At 40.4% G+C, this 27,056-nt stretch overlaps 1 protein-coding gene across 4 annotated transcripts in view; it reads left to right on the top strand.

Moving 5' to 3' along the window:
- The window catches only part of DYNC1I1 (dynein cytoplasmic 1 intermediate chain 1), a 587,025-nt gene that overhangs the window by 343,311 nt on the left and 216,658 nt on the right, over nucleotides 1–27,056 (top strand). The window lies entirely within an intron of this gene.

The raw sequence follows: 27,056 nt of genomic DNA, 5'->3' as shown, positions 1-27,056 counted from the left end.
TGGTCTAATTTCTTTCTTTGATTCTTAGGGCTCCTTTTACAAAGCTGTGCTAGTGGTTTTAGCGCGCACTAAATTGCCGTGCGCGGTAGCCGCTATCGCCGCCTTTTAAGCAGGCGGTAGTTTTTCGGCTAGCGCGCGCTATTCATGTGCGTGCGCTAAAAACGCTAGCGCACCTTTGTAAAAGGAGCCCTTAGTTTCTGGACAATTTCCTTCTCATTGGAAGCAAGCACCTATTTAGACCAATATTAAAATCAATCAAAGCTGATTCCTCCAATGTTGTCAACGACTATCTTATTTCAAATCTTTGTTATCTAGCCAAACTTACAGAAAGAATAGTCTTTCAACAACTACTGCTGCATGTGGAGAAGCTTAATGCCCTGCATCCTTTGCCATCCGGCATTACGCCTCACCACAGCACTGAAATTATTTTGACAGCTTTGTTAAATGTCATTCATATGGTTTTTGAAAAAAGTGAGACCGTTTGGGCAGTCTCTTTGGACCTATCTGCTGCTTTAAATTTGGCAGGTCATGCCATCTTCTTGTTTAAAATCTATAAGCGCCGAAGGAATTGTATTACAGTGGCTTACTTCTTTTCTTTCAGGATAAACATTTACAGTTTCATGTGCAATTCTGTTTTAGTACAGTATCATCTTTCCTGTGGAGTTCCCTGGTCAAATATAATCATACAGGGAGTAAAGTACAATTAATGCTACACCCAACTCAAAATCAAAAACCAGTGCTACAGACAAACACATTCAATATTAAATCAAGAAACAAAAATTTAAGAAAAATACATGTATTTGTGGTCAATGTGCTCAGCCCAATGTGAGACTAAACTGGAGGAACCATCATAGCATATCACATGTTCCCATATAGCATATAATAATTTATAGTGCCTCATCTAAACAGCATTGCTCTACTGACAAACCAAAATTCAATCAAAATAGAAACAGTATTTATCTAGTTCACAGAGAAACACAGAAACTGAAAAATGAAGGTAGATGAAGACCATATAGCCTACATACCCATGCTATCTACTATCCCTTCCGTTCCCTTGGAGATCCAATGTACTTATCCCAAGATTTATTGAATTCATGTATACTTCTCCCTCCGGATTTGCTGTGGTAGGGAATTAACAAAACCGCAAAGACAGAAAAACCGCAAATAACTTTTTCATATGTTATTCGCTGTTTTCAGTTAAAAACCATCGTGAAAATGGTGAAACTGCGAATAACATGGTGGGAGACCTGGCCTGTTCCTGAAGGAGAGGCAAAACACAGTGAAGAAAGTGCTGGGAATCAGTGATTTTCTCTGTAAACGCTTGGAATCAGCGATTTCTCTATGCATGCTGACGTAATTTGGGGGGGAAGAGCCAGTAAGCTAAAAACCATGAATAATCGAAACCGTGAATATGGAGGGAAAAGTGTACTGTTTTCACCTCCAGCACCTCCACCAAGAGGCCGTTCCACATATTCTCCACCTTTTCTGTGGTTACTTCTGAGTCTGTCCCCTTTCACCTTCATCCTATGCTCCATCATTCCTGAGTTTACTTTCAGTTGAAAGAGACTTGCTTCCCGTGAAGCAGGTCTCCTTCTGTTCAACATTTTTCTTAGCCCCCTAGCTTTGCTTGTCCAAGAACCTAAGAACATACAAATAACCATACTGGGACAGACCAAAAGTCTATCAGGTCCAGTATCCTATTGCCAACAGTGGCCAACCCAGGTCCCAAGTACCTAGCTAGATCCCAAGTAGTAAAACAGATTTTATGCTGCTTAAGCTAGGAATAGGCAGTGGATTTCCCCAAGCTATCTCAATAATGGTCTATGGACTTTCCTTTTAGGAAATTATCCAAAAGCTTTCTTAAACCCTGCTAAGCTAATTGATTTCACCACATTCTCCTGCAATGATTTCCAAAGTTTAATTACACATTGTGTGAAGAAACATTTTCTCAGGTTTGTTTTAAATTTATTTATTTTTAGTATTTATATACCACTTATAGCCTAATAAGGTCTAGATTCACTAAGAGCACGGATCCGATCCGATCCAATCCGTGTCCGAGGGGCTGATTCACGAATCGCCCTCATGTAAAGAGAGAGGGGAGACATGATTGAGACGTTCAAATATATCACGGGCCGTATCGAGGTGGAAGATGATATCTTTTTTCTTAAAGGACCCACGGCCACAAGAGGGCATCAGCTGAAAATCAGGGGCGGGAAATTTCATGGCGACACCAGGAAGTATTTCTTCACCGAAAGGGTGGTTGATCATTGGAATGATCTTCCACTGCAGGTAATTGAGGCCAGCAGCGTGCCAGATTTTAAGAAAAAATGGGATAGGCATGTGGGATCTCTTAGGGGAAGAAGTTAAGGGGGGGTCATTAGAGTAGGCAAATTTGATGGGCTGTGGCCCTTTTCTGCCATCATTTTCTATGTTTCTAAATGAGGGTGATCAGAATCATGCCCCCAACCGACCGCCGGGATCGCTCCATAGTGATCCTGATGCATTCGCAGACCATCTGTAGATGGTCTGCGCATGCGTCATAAAGCAGCGACTTTTTAAAAAGACTTTTACCTAGCCCAGCGAGCCCATGGTTTTAACCCGCTTTAAACCCGCGGGTTAAAACCACAGGCTCGCACTGTGGGGGAAGGCCAGGGCAGCGCTTGGGGCAGAGAGCAGGAGAGTCAGGGGCAGAGCAGGGCAGCAGGAGAAAAAGGCAGAGAGTCGGGGCAGGGAGCAGGAGAGAAGACTCAGGGCAGAGCAGGGTGGCAGGAGAAAATTGCAGCAGAGAATTGGGGGCAGAGAGCTGGAAAGTCGGGGTAGACAGCAGGCAAAGAGCAGGAGATGGCAGTCGGAAAGCAGTGAACGACTGGTCCCCAACAGTTGCTTGTTTGTGATCAGCCAGCCCAGTCGGTGTTGGATGCCATTCCCCCCTCATTTGCATGCGCGGATCGGAGGATGATCAGGACAGAGGTTAGTGAATCGGGTCAAAGGGGAATCAGGACGCAAACCGATTGGTATGCTTAGTGAATCTAGCCCTAAGTGGTTTACATTTAGGTATGCAAGCATATGTCCCTATCTGTCCTGGTGGGCTCACACTCTGTCCAATGAACCCATGACAATGAGGGATTAAGTGACTTGGCCAGGGTCACATGAAGCAGTGCAGGGTTTGAACCCACAACCTCAGGCTCTAACCTCTGTACCACACACTACAACTACTTAATAGCTTCATTGCATGCCCTCTAGTCCTAGTATTTTGGGAGAGAGTAAACAAGCAATTCACATCTACCCTTTCCACTCCACTCAGTATTTTATAGGCCTCTATCATATTACTCCTGAGCTGTCTCTTCTCCAAGCTGAAGAGCCCTAACTGCTTTAGCCTTTCCTTGCAGAAAAAGGAATTAAAGCATTTTAGCATGCAGATGACATTCTTCTTCTTTCTTCTCTTACCCCCCCTCTTCTACAAAGTCACGCTAGCGGCTGCCGCACGGTAACGGCCCCGAAGCTCATCGAGATTTAAAGGGCTTCAGGGCTGTTGCCACACGGCAGCCACTAGCGTGACTTTGTAGAAGAGGAGGTTAATCCATTGAATCCTAATTTACCCCCTCCCCCTTTTACAAAACCATAGCGCGGTTTATAGCGCAGGCCACAGCGGTAACAGGTCTGATGCTCATAGAGCGTCAGAGCCGTTACCGCCGTGGCCAGCGCTACAAACCGTTACAACCCTGTCTGATTTTGGTAACCTCTTGGTAATCTTAAAATCACCTAATTTTGATTCCACAAAAAAACTTCGCAAATTTGGTTTACAGATTGCTTGATTGTCCCTTTGCTAGCCCCATACATCTGATCTGTCCCTATTACATTAGTTTTCTAAGTAAAATACCTAGGAATTATCAATAATCAGTATCTTTCTTTTGAAGCACAAAGTTCTGCTTTGGCTAAGAAATGTTCTCGGGCACTGAGACAATTCTGTTGTGTCCACTTGGAAGGCTCATCCTAGAAAACTCTTTTCTATGCTTTAGTTGCTTCAAGTATGGACTACTGTAATATTACTTATTCTGGATTCCCTTTATATCTCATAACTCTCCCCCCTCCCTTTTACAAAACCATAGCGCTGGCAGCAGCAGTAACAGTTCTGATGCTCATAGGAATTCTCTGAGCATCAGAGCTGCTACCGCCCTGGCCGGCACTGAAAACTGCACTATGGTTTTGTAAAAAATTGGGGAAGATGTCTACAAACAATTCAGACGTTAACAATTAGAAGCTTATGCACTGCTAGATGCCAGGATCCTGTCACCCCATTCTATAAATTACATCATTGACTCCCAGGGCAATTCGTATTCATTTTAAAATCTTAACCTTAACAAAAATGTTGTGTTCCAACCAACCCTCCCATTTCTCCTCTATAAAAATCCTACGTACACCTCACCTTTGCTTTTTACATGATGGTTGTCTGCATCTACCTCTTCTTTGTCAAACCCATCTTGAATCAATTTGCCATGGTGTTTTCATCTGCACAATGCCACTTTTCTGGAATTCCCTTCATATGGCTTGTTAGAGAACAAACTTTTCAGAAATTTTGTTCAGCTTTAAAAACTTACAACCCCCCCCCCCCACACACACACACACACCCACCATTTTACAAATGTGCGGAAGAGGTTTTTAGCGCCAGCTGGCGCACTAAATGCTCTGCGCTGCTCCGACGGTCATAGAGTTCCTATGAGCATTTGAGCAGTGCAGAGCATTCAACATGCCAGTCAGCGCTAAAAACCTCTTCTGCCCTTTTGTAAAAAAGGGAGGGGGGATAAAAGGTTGTGTGAGTAGTGGATGGTGCAGCATGGAGTACTTGTACTCAAAGGAGCCATCTTTTCAAAATGATTGGGGGTGCTCAACACACCATAAATTACCAAGTCCATATAAAGGAAATTGAAGCATGGTGGGTTGTGAACACAACTGGCCAGGCTGTCCTTAAATAAAACGCACAGCAAGGAGGAGGACCTGTGGGTAAAATAAATGCTAGCATTTTCTACCTGCTCATTGCACTGGCTACAGCTCCTTTCTGATGTCATGTCCTGGCCCCGCGACCAGGAAGTGATGTCAGAAAGGAGCCGAGGCTGGCGTGAGTAGCAGGTGGAAGATGCTGAACACACTAGTGAACATTTCACCCCCATTCGGACCGGGGCTGCTTTCACACTGAAGGAAACAGCCAAGCCCAATGTTCAGTTGAATAACTGGAACTTCTTTATTCAAACCCAACTCCATGTCAAGAGATAAAGTAGACTTATCTACATCACATTATTTTAAGAATAATGAACGTAAAACACACAAACACCCATATTCTCAAGGTGTTTTTACTGGGGTATGAATATCATCATTGGTTCATAATATACTCTTGAAGCTGCATTGAATATACAGTACACAATGAGACTTTTTTCAAAAAGAAACTTATCTTGAGTATATGGGTGTTTGAGGTTCATTACTCATAAAATAATGTCATAAGAACATAAGAATTGCCACTGCTGAGTCAGACCAGTCGTCCATCGTGCCCAAAAGTCCACTCCCGCGGTGGCCCCCAGGCCAAAGACCAGTGTCCTAACTGAGACCAGCCTGCGTACGTTTAGGTTCAGCAGGAACTTGTCTAACCTTGTCTTGAATCCCTGGAGGGTGCTTTCCCCTATAACAGCCTCCGGAAGAGCGTTCCAGATTTCTACCACTCTCTGGGTGAAGAAGAACTTCCTTACATTTGTACGGAATCTATCCCTTTTAACTTTAGAGAGTGCCCTCGCGTTCTCTCTACCTTGGAGAAGGTGAACAACCTCTTTATCTACTAAGTCTATTCCTTTCAGTATCTTGAATGTTTTGATCATGTCCCCTCTCAGTCTCCTCTTTTCAAGGGAGAAGAGGCCCAGTTTCTCTAATCTGTCACTGTACTGCAGCTCCTCCAACCCCTTAACCATCTTAGTCGCTCTTCTCTGGACCCTTTCAACTAGTATCGTGTCTTTCTTAATGTTCGGCGACCAGTGCTGAACGCAGTATCCAGGTGAGGGTGTACCATGGCCCGGTACAGTGGCATGATAACCGCCTCCGATATGTTCGTGATCCCCTTCTTAATCATTCCTAGCATCCTATTCACCCTTTTCGCTGCTGCTGCGCATTGCGCGGATGGCTTCATCGAGTTAGGTTTGTTGTATTTTTTATTGAGCAAGATATTTGGTTCTTTGATTTGGGGAATTTGTGCCATTACAAAACACATATATCATAGAATCTCATCAAACATCAGGCATGAAAGCAGTGTTTTAGTAGGGGCCATCAATCTGGAGACAAGTCCTGGCTAATGCATAGTACTGCTGCTTTAATTCTTGAATTTCTATGAGACTGTAGGATGTATGCATTTCACACTATTACTCATAAAAAGGACTGCAATGTGATTTCTCATATTTCAGGCTTTTATGAAATCAGCCAGAGATAACACATTTCTGTTGAAATTTTCTTAGGCATCCTGTTATAAAATTATCCCCATAGAACAGAGTTGTCAAAGTCCCTCCTCGAGGGCTGCAATCCAGTCGGGTTTTCAGGATTTCCGCAATGAATATGCATGAGATCTATTTGCATGCTCTGCTTTCATTGTATGCTAATAGATCTCATGCATATTCATTGGGGAAATCCTGAAAACCTGACTGGATTGTGGCCCTGGATTGTGGACCTCTGCCATAGAGGATATGGAACATAAAGGCAAAAAAAATCATTATAGTAAGTCTGTCCATATTACCAGAAAAGGTCTGTAGCATGCATCCTAGAGCAATTATGGTGTGATATTTTGATGGAGCAGATACCCTTGTAATGAAGCAGAAAATTAGTTTCTGCTTTTTGACCTAAGTTCTATTTTCAAAGGGCTTGTATCTACTATCTGCATTGAAAAAGCAAGTAGGAGAAATCTCTAGATTTTGTTTCTTCGGGTGCAATGACTTTATGGAAGAAAGCAAAGCAGGAACTGATGTTTTATTTTCCATGTGTGATATATGGAGTATAAATAGGGCAGTCTGTCAAATGCAGCTGTTTAAATCAAATGTAATATTTGTGTTTCCCATCTCAGTTCTGATTCTTATGTAATGCATTTCGTACAGTTCATCACAATTTATCACACTGTTTTTCTCATCTTGGATGAAGCCCAAACATAACTGAGTTGTCCTGAGATTGAATTACTCTCCACGTAAAAAGCAAAGGATCTTGTTGATGCAGAATGTATTAATATGGAAAAGCATATATTGCATTTACCTGTATTGGAATTAACCCATTTAGAAGATCACTGCATCCAACCATACAACCAACCTGTCATTCACTTCAAAATATTTCCTGTATTTTATTCCCTCCTCTCACTTCTATTCTCCCTATACAGCATGTCATTGCTACTGATGTTATTAGTATGAGATAATGCCTGGAAAGTTTCTTATAGTGTCTTGTATGTTTCCAACTTGAGGTTTGTTCTGGCTGTATGCCAGACTGAATTCATGGTTGAAACTGGTGGTACCATAGCTCAGAGGATATTTTTTCTGCTAGCTGTGTAGTAATCTGCAGTGGAAAGCATTCATATTCTGGGAAGGGCTCCTAGGCTATAGAATTCAACTCAAATTTGACCCACTGCTTGGGAATACTGGGAATACGAGGGAGTGCTGAAAAGTTCTCAGCTCAACCAACCAACTTCCTAAATTCTGAGTATTATTGTGCCACTGTAGCTGAAAAGAGTGTTATCTTATTTAGGAGCCAATTTGCAGAAATGAATTTCCATGTTTTGCCATTGTTTCGGATCATTCATTGAACGATATCCATTAGGGTGGTCCACGGTAGTATGCAAAAAAAAAATTCTACCTTGTCAAATCTTTTCTCCACAAGGCTTATTTTTGTCTACTTGTTATGTCTTAGTCATCTTTCAAATTTCAGATTGATTAGACAATATTTAGAGGTCACTCCAGCATGCACTGTTTGCTTGTGTGTTGTGTATGTAGGTGACTGCGTATAATTAGTTACTATGACATCATCTAGTTTGTGATCTGCACCTAAAAACTTCTTGGGAAGTCAGTCTGTCAGCTGCCAACTGCTAGACTGCCACGTGGACTGGATGCTCCTATTCAGAGTACTGTTTCAGATGACAGCACAACAACTCAGCAATGTAACTGACTTGGCTTTGTTTGTCAGTCTTGAATGAAGCGCCAATGGGAATTAGAGTTCTGTACAATGATGTTGAACTGCCGTCTGCTCTCAACACATATCTGAATAAAACAGTTGCAAACCAGGCACTCACAGACATTTTCACACATCTATAGTTTCTCTCCGAGCACCTTTTTTGATGACAGAATTACACCAAAAACAAAACTAAGAATGGTACAAAACTTACAGCGTCCACCATTGCCAGACATTCCACAACATCTCGTGTGTACAGATGAAATTACAGATTTTTGATCTCTTGATTGAAGGAGGATCAACAAAAAGAAAAATATTCCTGAAGAAACATCCCACAGAGTGGACTGATGATCCAGTTTTCAAGGAACCTTGGAATCGGGCATCTAAACTGACAGTTGGTCAATGATGCAGCAGAATGAGAGATAAGCCTCATTGAAAAATACAATGAAACTTTGACAAATGATGAAGAACAGAAGCAATTTATTCTTTGGCTAGTAGCCAACCACTGAAAGAAGTTTCCTTCTGTATCAAAGGCGGCTCTTATGTCATAGACCATTGATTATTTGTCACGTGCACAAGAACTACAATATACTGTTAAGCTTAGCGGTAGTTTTAAAAAACAGCGAGGTTGGGTGAACCCTAAACTTTGTTTGTTTTATGTACAATTTTGTGTGTTTTTCATTTTTATATAAAGGAATAAAATTAGCCTTAGAACATAAGAACATAAAGAATAGCCTTACTGGGTCAGACCAAAGGTCCATCAAGCCCAGTAGCCCTTTCTCATAGTGGTCAATCCAGGTCACTAGAACCTGGACTTAAAAACCTTGAAGAAAGTTTCTGAAACGCGTCGGAAGGGGTGAAGTTTATAGATGGCAACTAAAGATAAGTGGCACGGTTTTAAAGCATGTCCTTTAGATAGTATAAGTAATTAACAAGTTGCAAAAAAAAGAATTTTGTGATTGACCTATGACGATGTGAACCGTAAATGAGTTATGTTACCACACAGGAATTTGAGGTCCAAAGAGAAATATGAATTATAATGTCCTGCAGAACATGTTGCTATTTATATAATACCTAATTTATTGGTAAGTAAATGAACATAGATGAGAGATGAAAAAGCCAAACATTTAATATAGAACAGGGGGGAGAAGGTAAAATGTTGTGATGTAATACCATCCAAAATATATAGTGAAGAGGAAGACTTCAGTACTGGGGAACTGCATTCAATAAATGAGAGCAGTAAACCCATGGGCTACAACTCATATGTTAATAGCGAAGGCACTCTAGAGTTTGCCCCGTACATCACAATGTCTCCTCAATGTGAGAAAATAGTGCTCATAAAAATGAAAATAACATAACAAAATCAGACACTAATTTCTTCCAGTTTTTAAAATTTTTTTAAAGTTTTTTTTCAAATCTCCCCTTTTTTTTCTTCCCATGCTAGTTCAAAATGTCTTTCATTGCTCTATATTAAATGTTCTATATTAAATGTTTGAGCTTATTGGCTTTTTCATCTCCCATCTATGTTCATATACTTATCAATAAATTAGACATTCTATGAAATGGGTTTGGTAAATCTTAGGTTAGGTTTAGGCTATTTATATAAGCCATAGTGAAGTTGTACTAATATTTTATAATTGTTAATTATTAATACTATCAATAGTAGCCATATTGGATTGGACGTGATTGGGAGGCTGACATGGGGTCTGAATTAACTAGAAATGAATGGAAGAGTGTATTTCATGAAGTACTAAAGGCTTCTTGTATTTTAATGCTTATAAGGTACTTGCACAATGGTATTATCTCCTGGTTCCTTATTGTAGCTATAGATGTTTATTGGCATTGTTTGCAAGAAAAGGGCTCTTTTTATCATATTTGGTGGTCCTGTGGGAATAGTTAGCTATTTTGGTCATCTATTGTGACTTACATGGGTTGTTTGTCCCTAGACCCTAAAGCATGTCTACTAGGCCTATACAATAAAAGAGGATGCAGATGGTAAGTACGCCTTAAGCGAATGTGTTTAGCAGCTGTAAAATGCACTATTGCAGTCAAGTGGAAGCAAGCTAATGGTCCTTGTTCAATTGCAGCACCTAGTGGAACTGGAAAAATTAACTGATAAGCACCATGGTCGATATGACCCTACTCAGGACCTATGGACTACATTGGACTTGATTTTGCAACATTGAGTTGAAGAGAAGTTAAAATTGCTCTGTGATTGATTGTTTATTTTATTACTAGGGGTTTGGGTATTCTTGGAGGATTTAGGGGAAGGGGGAGGGACAGCTGGGGGAATCATTTGTATGAGAATTATAGAAACACTGTAAGTTATGTTTTCTTCTTATTCCGGCTTTGGAGATATGGAATTACTGAAAATCTTTTCATTAAAAATTTATTAGAAAAAAAAGTTCATAGTAACCTATGGTACTTTGTATATCTAAGGGCCCCTTTACAAAGCTTGGTAGCGATTCTTCCACGGCAATCGCACCAAAGCCCATAGGAATTGAATCAGCTTTGGTGTATTTGCCATGGGAGAATCGCTACCACGGTTTGTAAAAGGGGCCCCAAGTGCTTTGAAAATTAGCCCATAGCCATTTTAAAATGCCTAGAGTACAGATGAGTTTGTGTCTTCTTTTCAAAAGGCTCAGTGCTTTTTCAATAAAATGTAATTTAATTTGTGGCTGCCTATCAGAAGTATGTGGGTTTTGCAAGGATAAGTAGGCCAGAATCAGCTTTAAGATTTAGAGCAGTCGTGTGGCTGAGTCTCTTGGTGCAGCTTTTATGTGGTTGGGTGAGACATTCCCAGAAACCCAAAACATTTCTGAAGCTCCCAAACTGGAGACATTCACAGTTCTTCCCTCCCATTTCACCATTAATCCTTCATGTTTAAACAAGCCCCAGAGTTAATACAGCCTACACTCTTTCCTGTCAGACTGGAACAGTTTTTTTTCCACTCCCTCTTTTTTCAGTAAAGGAATCCGTTCTCTCCTATCCATACCCAAGTAAATCAAAGCAAAAGATGTCAACACAAGCCATGTCTCAGCAGAAATGTTATTTTTGTTTTTAATTAAACATGATTTTGGCATTTGGTTTAAAAAGAAAGGTTTATTTGATATTTTTTTTAACCAGCAAAGGATATCCACTTTTTCTAAATGGCCTTACCAAACTCTGGATTTCCTATAATAAACAATTTCCTGGCCAGAGATATCTTTATTTCGATGAAGAGGAAGGGGAGGAAGAAATACTGACCTGCAGCTTGACAAAAATCTTAGTTTAGAATAAGAGGTCCATTTATTAAGACGTGCTAAAGCATTTAGCACGCGCTAAATCGGTTAGTGCGCCTTAATAAAAGGACCCCTAAATAAACACAAGGAAAGAACCTCCTTTACAATGCACATCATTACATGACATAAACTTGCAGAACTGCAGATCTGTTTATTGTTATGATTTTGCATTACATTTGGTAGCTTATCTGTAGCCATGTTTCATCAAAGCAAACACCAATTGTTTCTCCATATGTAACCATGTATCGGAGGCCCTTTCCATGAACAGATTTGGGGCTCCTTTCACAAAGCTGCGATAGCGGTTTTAGCACGCGCTGAATTGTTGCATGCGCTAGACGCTAATGCCAGCATTGAGCTGGCATTAATTCTAGCCACGTAGCGCGGGTTTAGCGTGCGCTAAAATGCTGCGTGCGCTAAAAACGCTATCGCTGCTTTGTAAAAGGAGCCCTTGGTTGGAACTTAGTAGAATAAGCTTCTTTAAAAAAAAAACAAAAAAAACCCTGAGGTTTCAACTCTCTTGCCAAATTTCATTCTTAGCTGTAAGGAGCCAAATCATCCATAGTTTGGGAGGAGCACAGGGACCAGTGGAGTCTGATTTGCAAAACTGTGCCTAATTTTTGCCTACAACATGCTTGTGTATGTGCTTTTATAAGACAGGCTCCCAGCACTAGCCCTAGCATTACACAAAGGACCAGATTCTGAAAATGGTGCCTGGATTATTTCTACCGATGCCTAACTTAATTGCTTTAATTGGCACGGTAATTGACTGCGCCATTAAAACCAATTAAAACCTTGCTTTAAAAAATAGGTGCTGGGAGATGCCTACCAGGATAGGCGCCGGAATCGGACCTATAGCATGGTGTCTAGCAGTGCCTAAGGTCAAAGTAGGCTTGGTTAGGGCGGAGATGACCATAAGCACCATAAGCACTTAGGTGCTGGAATGTAGGTCTTTAAAACCATGGCCTATATTACAGGCACCTTTGATCTGTCCCAGTATGGCAATTCTTATGTCCTTATAAGTTTTTTTCATAGGTGCCGGTAGCTGCGATTCTGTTAATGGCGCCTAAGTGTGATTGACACATGGTTGGTGCTATTTTTGTAGATGCCAGCTATGTGAAAGGTAGGTGCCAAAAATGCAGGCCAGGGTTTTAAAGTCCTGCATTTCTGGCGCCTACCTTCCACTAGAATCGCAACTAAAGAGGCCACGCCTACAGTTAACCACTCCTACAGAGGCCAAAGGCACCCTTAGGCACCTCTATGGTGCCTAAGGGTGCCTTTGGCCAAAGGTGCCTTAGGACAAAGGTGCGATTTTTATAGGCAATTAACGGTGGCTCCATTTTTTTTTTTTTAAGACATTTAAATTGGTTTTTAATCAGTGCAATCAATTATTGTGTCAATTGAACCAATTAAAATGATTGTTAGGCAGCGGTAGGGCACATGCTGCCGCCTAACTAATGGTGCCATTATGAGAAGTTGCTCCAAAGCGAATTTTGTAAAGTAAACATTTATTTTGAAATTCTACCTAAGCCCCAAGCACTGTGCTTGGTGAGGTCTGTGAACGGTTGTGCTGGTATGTGTATGTATATGTGTGCATTCATTTGTGCAGTTTTTGTAATAGGCATTTCTTCGCGTAACACATATTCCTCACGTGAGAATCTTGCCCCCAGTCTGATCTGGCTAGTTTCAAATTTACAGTGTCTTTTCACCCGTTTTCCCTCAAGCCAAATTTGGTCTCATTCTGTTACTTTTTGGAGTTATTTTGCCCCTAGTCATCCCGTTTTGTATACCGTAATTCTTTCCAACTGCCATTGTGTTGGAACGAATAACAAATTTCCTTATTGGCATTTATAGCTGCTCTGAGGAAGAAATATCTGTCAAGTCGTTTGGACCTGGAGTTTGGAGGAGTGCTTGAGAGGGAAATTTGTACATATTTCTCTGGTGTTCAAAACCATCTCAAATAAAAATGGTTGATCTTTGGAACTTGGCTTCTTAATTTGCTCTTTGGACATAAGATTTAGCAGATCCAGTACTTCACATACAGACAGCAAAATCTGCTCCTTACACACAGAAACTCTGCATTGATGTGACTCTTGTTTTGAGTGATTATTTCCTCTGTACATGCTGCCAAATAAATTTTTTTCCTGTGGCTTTATACTTATTTTACCAACCGCTCTATATAGTCAGTGAGCTTAGGGTTACCATATGACTTCAGAAAAAGGAGGACTGTTTGAGACATCCGGATTTTACTTCTGTTGAAAGCAATGGAAGTAAGGAGGACAGAATGAGACATCTAAGGTTCACTTCCATTGAATGCAATGGAAGTAAAACCTGGATGTCTCAATCTGTCCTCCTTTTTCTGGATCTACAGTTCTCAAAACAAAAACCCACTAAACAGATTTCATGCTGTCGTTTAGAGCTCCTTTTACTAAGGTGCGCTAGCAGTTTTAGCGCACGCTAAACGCTAACGCCTCCATAGACGCCTCCATAACACTTGCATTAGTATTTTTCATTTAGGGCTCCTTTTACGAAGCCGCGGTAGCAGTTTAGCGCACGTAATAGCATGCGCTAAACCACCGGCCATGCTAGCTGCTTCCTTTTGAGCAGGCGGTAGTTTTTCAGCTAGCGCGTGATTAAAAGTCACGCACGTTAAAGCCACTACCGTGGCTTCATAAAAGGAACCCTTAGTGCATGGTTTGCGCGCGCTAATCTTGAGCGTATGCTAAAAATGCTAGCGCACCTTAGTAAAAGGAGCCCTTAGTCTATAATGGGGTAATAAAAGCCTCAGAGTATCGGCCCACAGCTGCCCAAACTTTCTTATTTACTGGGCCAACTCCAAATCTCCATCATCAGCATAAAAACTTCCCCATCCACCACTTAAATACGTTTTATTATTTTATTCTGTACTATCATTTATTTCTTAATTATTTTTCAAAAAGTCTTTTTCAAAAAATCTTTCACTAAATCTTGACCAGGAAGACAGCATTAATCCATTATCAATATGCAACAGCTATGAGAAAACAATCATCTTCCATTGTCTGTTACTCTTATTTTTTCAATGTATTCTTTATTGGCCTTAATCATATACTACATTCAAACTTTATTTTATTTTTTTTAAAGTGTTATGATGCAAAAAAAAAAAAATTATTGCTGTTGTTATCAAAGGTGTTCTCCTCTCTGCCGCTTGTGATGCTCCGCCTCGACCTGCATTTTGTGGCAACAGTGCTGCTGCATCAGGGAATTTATGCCACTGGCTTTTTTTCATTCTGTAATATAACAGTAGATACTTCAACTTCTTATTAGGATTTCCAAACATCACATTTCTGACACCCCCTTCTTTTTAAATACAATGCCAATCAAACAGCATTCACAGCTTCTGCACGGAACAATTCCAAAATGGCACTGACACACTATAGATGCCAGCAGGAAAAACTGCCAATACATGGCTGCCGCATGGTCCATAAATTCATCCATTCACAACAAAATTCCCCAATTAGAAAAAAATGCTACCATTCAATATGAATGTTTAAATCCATTGGTTCTACTCGTATTATTTTCAGTTTATAAATCCATTGTTGTTCTTTCTATGTCCCAATTTAGGGGCTCTTTTTTAAACTGAGAAGGACTGAAGCAAAACTTGGCTTTATACAAGTAATTTTGTAACGGCAGAAAAGCAACCAAAATCATAGCCAGTATGTGGCCATTATATTTGGATGAGCCTGAGAACTAATTAAAGGCAGGGAATTTTTCAATATGTACATGTAGTTTTATTGTTAACCCTAGTTACGAGTATTAGTAACTAGGATTCATTACATAAAATGGGACCAGTGCTAAAATAGCACATTGGTAAAATGGAAGCCCACTTTGATAACTATGGCCCTATAGATACCCAGCTGAAGTACAAGTGTATGGGTGTGCATTTTATAAGTTTTTTATGTCATTCCTGACTGCACCTACACAGTACCCAAATTTCTTCCCCTAAGGCACCTACACTTGGATCACATACAAGTACATGCCTGTTTGTCATAGCACATATTTGTACTTGTGGGGTAATTTTATAAGACCCAATCTCAATAGTACTACAGTACTCCCCCTGAAATTCACAGGTGTTCCAATGGAATTTTGATTATGTCAAGAGGCAGGAGAGAGCAGTGGGGCACCAGGCGCACTAAATCATACCCAGTATGCTCCGACCACCTCTTCCTGTTACTAAAGTCAGGCTACACCAATCAGGAGCTGCATTGACACGCAGCTCCTGATTGGTGTAGCCTGACTGTAGTACAGGAAGAGGCGGTCGGAGCATTCTGAGAATTACTGAGTCCTCGATTCGTGAACTGTGAATTCGCAGGGGAACACTGTACTTCATTAATTTTCAAACAATCTTCAGAGACCTCAGCAATACCACCCCTGTCGGCTCAGAATTTCATTGCCGGCTGGGATTTAAGTACCAAATCATCACCGGTCTCACTTAACTTATATTTCGCCATTCAAATTCCATTGTTTAATATTCCTAAACATATAAATATAAGGTAATTTTATCACACTTATCTTTAAGAGTAGAAATAGAAACTTCAAAAACTGTAGTGAATCACATTCGGGTCGGGGATAAAGTAACCGATGTGACTCATGTTTCATAATAACTGCTGTTTCAAACAAAAACAGTCCTTCTTAAAGTCACAAAATATTTCAACAAACTCTTAAAATATCTTATTTTATAATGCCGCTAACATCTTCAGCCTTCGTTCACTATCGATCACCAATAATTTTATAAGAAGCATTTTACGAGTTTGGCAATACAGTACTCCCCCAAAATTCCAGTAGTTATGTTCCAGGAGCACTTGCGAACTTCGAAAAACAGCAAATATTGGATGCGGAGATTGGAGACGGGAGAGGGCTGTAGGGGCAGCGGCTCACCACTTTGCTGTTTTTTTTGTTTTTTTTTACGTGGATCTCACCGGAGATGCCAAGGACTTCTGCCCGTCTGCAGTTGGCTGCCAATCTGCTCTGCCTCCTGCTGTCATGTGCTTTCGGGACTTTCTCTGGAGTCATTGTGGTCTAAAAACACTCATGGAAAAAAATCCGTGAATGACTGAGTCCGCGAATTCAGAACCGTGAATTTGCGGGGCTATACTGTACATGCATTAGTATTTTTGAATAGCGCCCTCTGTGGGGATAATATGTAATGTTAAAGGGAACCCAGAAGCATGATCTTTTTATAAAGACAGCCATGAATGCCACTCCCAAGCTTTAAATCAAAATAGTTCATAAAAAACTGCAGAATTCATGCTAATCTGTATTTTGGAAATCATTTTTAGAACACTGGAGTTCCTCACTGCTACGTAATGCCACACTTAGCATTGGAGGGTAATGTCTGATGAACTTGTGTGAGCATTCTTAAACCACCCACCAAAATCCCAAGAGCAGCGGATACACTGTTAAACAAAACCCTACGAGAGCTCCTCATGCATGTAACAGTTTTCCACAGCATTTTCCTTCCTTTACTTGTCACAGGACTCACAGACTTTCCAAATTATAGATTTAAAACTGGTTGCAGATGAATGTTATCTGAACGCACTCCCTGGTGGAGGAAGGGGTGGGGTCAGGGTTCATAAAGACAGCTTCTAAAGCAAGAGCTGCTTTGTTTTGAGATTATGTTAGATCAGGAGCAATCTACACTTCTCCGGTATTCATTAATCTTAGGGGAACAGGAGAGTTCCATCTTGGGGGGGGGGAATTATTTCAGCACAACGTGTAAAACAAGAAGCCATGTCATCGTTACATGTTATTTTCAGACTTTATGAAAAACATATTTACATCGTTTATATTTTTAGCACCCAGCTGCCTTTTGTGGATTTTCAAATTCAAAGGCATTCTAACCAGGAAGACACGACATGTGAAATGCAGTATCTGCATGGTTCCTCTTGTATAAACTCCTATTTGCTTTGTAAAGGTTGGGGAAATTGTTGTGGCATGCCTGCTTCAATTTAGTCTTTGTAGGACTCTTAAGTCTAACCAAACTGGATTTAGCGAGGGTATACTGTACATATAATAGTATGATCGTGGTATTTTTAAATCCTGCAGATTATCTGCCTTTTGTTGGATCTCTAATTACTTGCCTTTTCCAAACCTAATCTCAGGGTGACCTACAAGCAGGCACACAAGTTTTTTCCCTGTCCAAGTGGACTTGCAATTTAAGCTGTACATGAGGCAAAAGAAGGTGAAGTGACTTGCCCAAGGTCCCAAGGAATAGCAGTGGGAGAAACAGGATTTTAACTCTGGCTTCCTTAGTTTTCACCCTGCTGCTTTAACTACTGGGCTACCACTTAACTTCTTTCATTTGGGCCTAAATTAATAACAGTGTGCCTATGTGAGATGTCAACAAAATGTCTATTTTAAGCCTATTTTGGAAAGATGACATAGGCACCCAGAACCAGCCCCAGTGATGTGCAGATGTCAACCACACACATTTATGTCTGCTCCCAAGCAAGGGTAAATGTGTCTGTGTACTCTACACATGCAGTCTTGTATTTTATGAAATACACATGTGCATTATTGTTGTTTTCCGGGTAAACGCTAATGCGTGCATGTTACCCCTTCTTTTACTAAGGTGTGCTAAGCTTTTTAGCATGTGATAAATATTAGCACATGCTAATCATGCGCTAAACGCTGACGTATGCATGTTATCCTATGGACTCGTTAGCGGCTAATGCACATGTTGATTTAGCACGTGCTAAAGACGTGCTAAAATGCTTAGTGCACCTTAGTAAATGAGGGCCTTAGTCTATAGACACATTAGCATTTAGCGCGAGCTAATCAGTTAGTGCACCTTAGTAAAAGAGGGGGTAAACTCATCTTTAGTGAATGGCGGAGCTATGTATGTTCTATACGTAAATATGAAAGTGTTATCACTATAAAATCTTGTACAATAGCACATTTTTGTAAAACTTGGGCGCCACTAGATAAATATTGTAACCGTTTATGAGAACTTTTATTATACTTTTTAATAGCACCACCAGTTGCGTAGTAAGGGGGGGCTGGGAGTGGTCCGCCCTGGGCGCTGTCTTCCTAAGGGCGTGGTAACCCTCCTCCAATCTACCCCCACTCTTCTCCTTGCCGCGTGCGCATACCCCTTGCCTTACCCCATACCTTTTTTTACTTCCCTGGTGCGAGGTTGCTGCCCGTGTCAGCATCGGCGCACTCTCTGACATCACTTCCGGGGCCTGCGCCCAGGAGCCAACACCGTGTGGGCATGCTGCTCACGCCGGGGCTCATTTTGAAACCGAAAAAGGTCCAAAAAATGGCACAAAGTGGCAGGTGGATGTTTTTGGCAAACACGTGGAAATGCTATTGTCAAAACTCATTTTTTATGACGTCCTTCTTTGCAGTTTCTCTAAATCTCAAGGGGGTATGTTTTGGGTTGGACTAGGGCAGGCTTGGAGTTTAGTCGCTTTTCTGTGTTAATGGAACATTGTAAAAGTGTCCGGGGGCAAAAAATAGGAAATTTAGGGGTAGACCTGTTTTAATAACAACTAATCCCCTCTTTTACTAAGGTGTGCTAATCGAATTAGCACGCGCTAAACGCTAAAGCGTTCATAGACTAACATGCACACGTTAGCGTTTAGCGCATGCTAATCGGTTAGCGCAGCTTAGTAAAAGAGGGCCTAAGTGCCAACAAGGTGCCAAAATGTACCAGACGACCAGTGGAGGGATAAGGCATGACACTGCCTTAATTCCATAGTGGTGACTGACCCCCCTTCCACCCTCATAAAAAAAGAAAATATAACAGTACATACCAGGTTCTATGACAGCTGCAGATATAATGGTCATTATTCTTAGAGCAGCAAACAGGTCCCTAGAGTAATCTAGTGGTCAGAACAGTGGATTATAGAGAAGGAGACTCATATCCCACTCTAACTGTTACACTTGTGGTGGAGGATGTGAGCTTGCCTAAGAACTCAAAGGGCCAGATTCTGCATAGGATGCCCATATTAGTAGAGTTACCATAATTTCTCCGGGAAATCCCGGCCACATGACCCCGCCCCACCCGGTTCCATCCCCAGCCCCGCCCCCCCAAAACCTCCTCTCTTTTTCAGGATGAGCTCTAGCCACTTCCGGTGGGCCTGGAGCATGAGCAGATGTGTCTGATGTCATCTGCGCATGCTCAGAGTCCCTCCAGACGTGGCCAGAGCTCGTCAGGGCTTTCCAAAACCCAGACAAATCCGTGAGGGAGACCAGCCAGTCCTCTAAAAGGAAGACATGTCTGAGTTTTCCCAGACGTCTGGTAACCCTACACATTAGGCATCACTAGACACCCTAATCAAGGATGCCTAGTGAAGCCTAGCTTTGGAATCTACACACAACTTTTTAAAAAAAAAATTTGTTTAATTGGTGTGGTAATTAACTGTGCCAGTTTTCAGCCAATCAAACAAAATAATTGAAATTAACAATTAAGAGTTTGGCGCCATACTCTTAGGACACTTACCAGTGCCTAAGCCAAGGCACCCTCCAATGCCTAACAATGCCTACCTGAAAAGTAGGCGTGGCTGACCTAAGCATCGTTAGGTATCCGAGTTAGGTGCCAGTAAATTAGGCCAAGTAAAATCTAGCCTAATATACCGGCGCCTACCTCCAAGATGCCTAGTGATGCCTAAACATGCCTAGGGGCCACTAGGTAGGATTCTGTAAATGGTGCCTAACAGTTGATTGACAACTGCACCGAGCGGTACTTACAATGTAGGTGCCATTTATAGAAACAGGCCCAAAATACCTACTGAACCCACATATAAGTGACATCTGCAGGCATAAGGACTATTGTAGTAATGTACAGTTCGGTACAGTACATTTTTTGCTATTCTCAGTGGGCTCACCACAAAATATAAGAGAATTATGATAACAATTTGGGTTCTTTTATTTGAAGTTGACAGTAGTGCCTTCTAAGTTGCCCCACTGCTCTGCTGGGACATCTGTGTGGCCAGTCTATTAAGATTTTGCCCCCAGATATCCTAATCTTGTTTTTGTTTAAATGGCCCTTAATGAAAGATGTAGGTGTAGTTGCTTGTGTAGGTGTAGGTACTTGCCGGCACCTTAAAAAATGGCACCTGCATCATGCCTACACAGGCGCTTTACAATGCCTAATGCCACTGTAGGCCTGGCTAACTCTGAAAGTGACATTAGGCATTCTAAAGCATCTCTGTAGGTGCGAATCACGTAAAAGGTAAGTGCCAGAAATGTAAGCCTTGAAAACCCTGGCCTACATTTCTGGCACATATCTTTCCCGAAGGCACGATTCTATAAATAGCACCGTTACATGATTGACACACAATCGGTGGCCTCTTCTAAGGCAGCCGCCAACAATGGTGTTAATAGGATCCGGGCCAAAATGGTTAAAATAGAGCAATTTTCAAACAAAAATGATAGAAGTTTTTCTAGTTCGAAAATGACCATATTTAGCACTGGATTTTTGGACATTGTTTTGCAAAACGTCCAAATTAGATTTGGATGTCATATTGAAAATATCCCTCTGAATGTTCTCTGTTTTCATGGAAAAGGCACATTTTCTTTTCAGAGAAACAGCCCCAGCAATGTTGAACAGAATTTCACTTGGCACCCTTGTGGAAGGAATGGTTAGAAAGATTAGTTGTTGATTCAGTTTTCACTATAGAACACAGGAACCAAAGGTAAAGGATTAAGTTATATTAAAGGGAAAGGGGGGTAAGGGAGAAGGCTGGAAAGGTAGTAAAATATTAGAAGAAGAAGGAAGAGTTTGGATTGGTTGGAATGAGTTGTGAGGAGCAGGAGATAGTTGTGTGGGCTTTGGTGATTGGATAGAATTGGTAAGATCTTAGAATGTTGGTAAGAAGAATTTTTGGCGGTTTTATTCAGTTGTGGGGTTTATGTGGGAGAGGGTGGTTGTGAGGGAGGAGGTGTTTAATGAGCGTTTCCTTCCCTGCCTCCCTTTGTTTCTTGTGTGGGTTGGGCTAGGTTGTTGGAAACGGGTAGGGTGGATTGATGGGGGGGGGGGAAGTCACAGCAAGGTGCATAAAACATGGGGGATATTGTTTGGATGTGGCTGGATTTTGAGTTATGAGACATGTGATGGGGGAAATGAAAATGGATTACTCATGGGCGTCACCGCCATGAGCTGGGGTGTGTGACCTGATGATACCGTGGGGTGTAAGTGGCAAGGTTTTGCCAAAGGGGATTAGCTACTTTCATCACCGAATGGCTCATGGGGGGAGGGGGCGGGGAAAGATAGTGTTTTTGTCCAGCTGCATTGGGAGTTGGGGGATATTATGAATATAAGAAATTTAATCGTTGAACTGATTAAAGTTGAGGTTATGAATAAAGCTGCAGCCAAACATTTATTCCACTAAATCATTGGCTGTTGTTTATTGAGGAGAATGTGATTAGAGTGTTAAATGGAGGTGACGAAGTGTGAATGCTAATGTTATGAAATTTGTCCATTACAATGCCTTTGAGAATGAGAAGAGTCCAATAATCAAATACATCTCAAAACCATTCCTGTGCTTTCGTTTTTGTTTTCTATTTTTTTTATTGGGGGAGGGGTTCTTGTACTTTTATTTCCAGTTAATTCCAGATTATCTGAAGGCTGAGATGAATTATGTGAATATTGAACAACAGCTTCATGTGCTGCTAAAAATAATTAAATTTTGCCCCCGTCTGTTTTAATTTATCTGTTATTGTTTGGAATTTAAACCTTGAGTCGCTGCATGTAACAACTGCAAGAAATGCAGCGTCGAACCAATGTGAAAATCAGTTTGTAATAGATTTTATTGTCTCTGGAAGTGTTTTTTTATTTCATGAGTTAACTCTTCAAAGGCTTTAGCAGAGTTATCAAACTGTTCATCAAGTCCATTGCTTAACCTGGGAAGTGAAATTAAGAAAGGACATCTGACTCATAAAATTGGTCTGCACATCACATATGGGCACCCATGCCTCTTGTATTTTAAAACCAGGATCTGCTGACGTACAGCCTGTTCTAAAATCCATGAGGTTCTGGCTAAATTCAGCATATACATCTATTTTACAAGCTGAAAAGTCCAAAATATATAAAGGGAAAAACAAGAAACAAGGACATTTTTTGTTCATTTTATAAAATGCACTGCCTCTCATGAATCATTTATTCACAATAATAATCCATCTTCATATCGATTCCTCATGCAACTATATATTTTTATTATTATTATTTCATTCTTTTCTATGGACCATCAGAATGTGAGTATTCATCCACCTTCGTTTAGAGACATTCACTCAACTCCTCATAGATCCAGCTTTTCTAATCATTCAAATTTCTTTTTCACTCTTTTTTTTGTTTCAATTATCTTTAAAAGAACCTCTCAAATGCAGCTTAATATTTATCTCAGTACAGCAGGAGTCAACTCAATACTTGCTTCTGTTTTCCACTGCACCACTCAGTCTTTTGCTTACAGTACCCAACATAGTACCATGTTTTACCCATCACTGCATCAGGGGTAACCTTATTTGTAAGAGGAGTATGTGGGTTCAAACCCTCAATGCTCCTTGTGACCCTGGGCAAGTCACTTAATCCCCCCATTGCCCCAGGTACATTAGACAGATTGTGAGCCCACCAGGACAGACAGGGAAAAATGCTTGAGTACCTGAATAAATTTATGTAAACCATTCTGAGCTCTCTGGGAAAAATTGAATAAATAAAATAAAGAGATATAACTATATTATTTCCACTGTCCATATTCTCTGGTTCTCTAAGTATCACATCTTAATTCCATACTCAATGTTCCTGTTGCTCTCACTCTGTATAACGCGGCATTGATTTCACATTTAAAATGGCAGGGCGTTTCTACATTTATAATAGTCACATGACTCTATTCAACAAATCCAGCTACACTAAAAACATCCAATCCAATTCTTCATTCAGACCTCCCAGTGATACAGAGTTCAAATCATATAACTACTTCTGCTCTTTATAATACAAGAATTTCTCCCAATTACCACCCTCCCATCCACACTTTAATGAATCTATAAATCTCCAACATATGTCAGACAATAGATGATTACTGTCCATTCAATGTGTCACCAGAGGTGCTGCATATTGATTTTTTTTTTATTATTATTATTGTTGTTCATTTAACCAAATCTGAATTGGTCTAGTATGGTAATTGTACCCACTTATATTTTATCATATGAGCAGCAAATGAAATAAATAACATTCTTCTAATTACAATTAGTTGAATGATAGGAATATATATTTTTATCCAAACTTGGATGTTTCTATTTTCCCTCCTCTAACATGTATTTACGCCACTGACATGAACCACATTTTTTATGGGACCAAACTTGTCCAACACTGTTAAGAATTCCCCCACATTTTTACTACAGTTTAAATTAAATAAATGGAAATTCCCAGTTCTCATTTCTCATAGTCATCAAATGCCAATGCTTATGTAATATCTTTACTACAACTGAAGATAATGCAGAAAACGATAGCACACAGGTCAACTGTTCAATATCCACTTTATACTGATTTGTCGGTAATAATTCTCGTCATGCATATTTTGCATGTACGGTAAGTATGCTCTCTTTATTATTTGAGGAGGATAACCTTTCTCCAACGGTCTAGTCCAGTGGTCTCAAACTCAAACCCTTTGCAGGGCCACATTTTGGATTTGTAGGTACTTGGAGGGCCTCAGAAAAAAATAGTTAATGTCTTATTAAAGAAATGACAATTTTGCATGAGGTAAAACTACAGTTTATAAATCTTTCCTTTTAGTTAAGTCTTAATAATAATATTGTAATTTATAACTAAAAAGACACATGATCAGGAAACTGTTTTATTTTACTTTTGTGATTATGATAAACATACCGAGGGCTTCAAAATAGTACCTGGAGGGCCGCAAGTTTGAGACTACTGGTCTAGTCCAAAGGGTCCTGGCTTGGATTTTAAATTCCATTGTAGATGGACATATTCTCCTAATTCTCAAAAACTGCCTACACATTTTTGAATTCCATTATCCATTTATCTCCACCTCCTCCCTCCTAAAGGTGTTGCAAAAAAACGTCCAAAAATCCAGTGCCAAATATGGTCATTTTAGAACCAGAAAAAATCTATCATTTTTGTTTGAAAATTGCCCTATTTTAAACATTTTGGCACGGATCCTATTAACACCGTTGTTGGCAGCTGCCTTAAAAGAGGCTACCGATTGTATGTCAAGTTTATCAAGTTTCAAGTTTATTTTAATTTGTCACCTAATTTAATTTTTAATAAGCGAGTTACAACATTGAAAAAAAATAACATTTATTTTAACATAACGTTTAAAAATTTTAAAACAATAGTTAAGACCAACAGACTTACAGACCAACCGAGACACTAGGTAAAAAAAGGGCAGAACTATAATTCAATATTTTTAGAGTGCAGGAGAGAACCATAAATGGAAAAACATTAGAGGGGGAGAGGTGGAAACGTGGAAGAAGGTAATGTAAAATTTTTAAATGAAATTTAAAGATTAAAAGCATCTTTAAAAAGAAAACTTTTTAACTTACTTTTAAAATGACTCAAATTATTTTCCTCTCTCAATTGCTGAGCCATCACCGAGAACATATCTTGTCGTCAATCATATAACGGTGCTATTTATAGAATCGTGCCTTCAGGAAAGGTATGTGCTAGAAATCTAGGCCAGGGTTTTCAAGGCCTAAATTTCTGGCACCTACTTCTCCATGTAAAAAAGTACTTCCTGATGCTAATCCTAAGGCAACCCCCCCCCCCCCCCCCACATACACAAATTATGTCCTCTAGTTCTACTGCTTCCTCATCTCTGGAAAAGATTTAGTTTAGTTCATTCTTAAGCCTTAGTCCTGATTTTTGTAACACAGAACACCCTGGGAACACTACATTGATCTTGTGATATGTGAGATTGGCAGCGAGGAAAGACAAGCCCTTGAGTTTTAAAAATGCCTGCCTTGCTGACATATAGAGCCAGATTCTATAAACAGTGTATAAGTTAGGTGCTGCTAGGTGCCTACATCATGGATGCCTAGCGACGCCTAACTAAATTCCGCACACAACTTATTTTTTTTTTTAATTGGTTTAATTGGTGTGATAACTGACCATGCCATTAAACAACCTAAAATCATTTTAAAAGTTGCGCGTGGAATTTGGTGTGGCACCTTCCAATGCATGTTAGGGGCAGAGAATAGGCATTGAATGGCTTAGGCATTGTTAGGTGTCTGTGTTAGGCGCTGTCAAATTAGGCCAGGAAAACCCTGGCCTAATATACCAGCGTCTAAACCTGCTTAAGCGCTGCTAGGTGTGATTCTATAAAGAACATCTAGTGGTTGACTGACAACTGTGCCAACCGGTGCCTAGGACTTAGGTACCATTTATAGAACATGTGGATAAAGATGAGCCAGTTGATATTGTATATTTGGATTTTCAAAAAGTATTTGAAAAATACCTCATAAAAGACCTCTGAGGAAATTAGAAAGTCATGGGATAGGAGGTAAGGATTAAGAACTGATTAATAGTTAGAAAATAGAGAGTATGCCTAAATGGTCAATATTCTCAATAGAGAAGGGTAATTAGCACAGAGCTAAGGTGCCAAATGAAGCCTGGAATTCTCAGACTGAGATGGCGAAACGCTGGCTGGCCATCGTCAGCTTCGGCTGGATTGTATCATTTTGAGCGGCTGTATCTATTCAGAAGTTGTGCGGTAGTGGTGCTGCAAGATAAGTACAAAAGTTTATATTGTTGCAAGAGAATGAACATTGGAAGGATTGAACATTCATAGAAGCACACTATTGGAACATCTGTATGAATTTTTATTCAGCTCTTAGACTAAAGGACATTTGAATAGTTCACAGCACGAATAATTAACTATTTGTAGTGCCTTTATGTGTAAAGTTAGGCAACACTAGATGCATTTTTGTGAAGCATAAGTTGCTCTATGGTAAAGCACAAGTAAATTGGCTCACAACTGAAGGTTTGGAGGAGGTTTTTTTAATGCCAATGAGGTATCTCAATGTGTATTGCTTGTTTGCACGCTAACTTGCAAGCGACAGGCTCTTAGAGTCTGAGGCTTTTTCCTCCTTCTTTAAAACAAGCCCATTCAAGTGTGAGCCGAATGTGTTGAGAGCAATCCTATGGATAGAAAGGTTGTAAATTGTATAGGGGTTTGTGGGAGAGTTGTTAAGTAGTAGGGTTCCCCATGGGTCTGTGCTGGAAACACTGTTTGGAAAAGTGCAAAGTAATGCATTTAGGCAGAAAGAACAAGGAACACGAGTATAGAATGTCAGGTGCAATTCTGGGTAAGAGCAAACAAGAAAAGGACCTGGGTGCACTGATAGATAGGACCCTGAAACCATCGGCACAATGCGCGGCAGCGGCAAAGAAAGCAAATAGAATGTTATGCATGATAAAGAAAGGAATCACCAGTAGATCGGAGAAAGTTATAATGCCGCTTTATAGAGCAATGCTCAGACCACACTTGGAATACCGTGTCCAACATTGGTCTCCCAACCTAAAGAAGGATATAAAACTGCTGGAGAGGGTGCAGAGATGAGCAACGAAGCTAATAAAAGGTATGGAGAACTTGAAATACGAGAAACGAC

This window comes from Geotrypetes seraphini, chromosome 2 (assembly GCF_902459505.1).
Source record: "Geotrypetes seraphini chromosome 2, aGeoSer1.1, whole genome shotgun sequence".
Taxonomy (NCBI): Eukaryota; Metazoa; Chordata; class Amphibia; order Gymnophiona; family Dermophiidae; genus Geotrypetes; species Geotrypetes seraphini.
The sequence above is the reverse complement of the archived record's forward strand: the minus strand, read 5'-3'. Positions and strand labels throughout refer to the sequence as shown.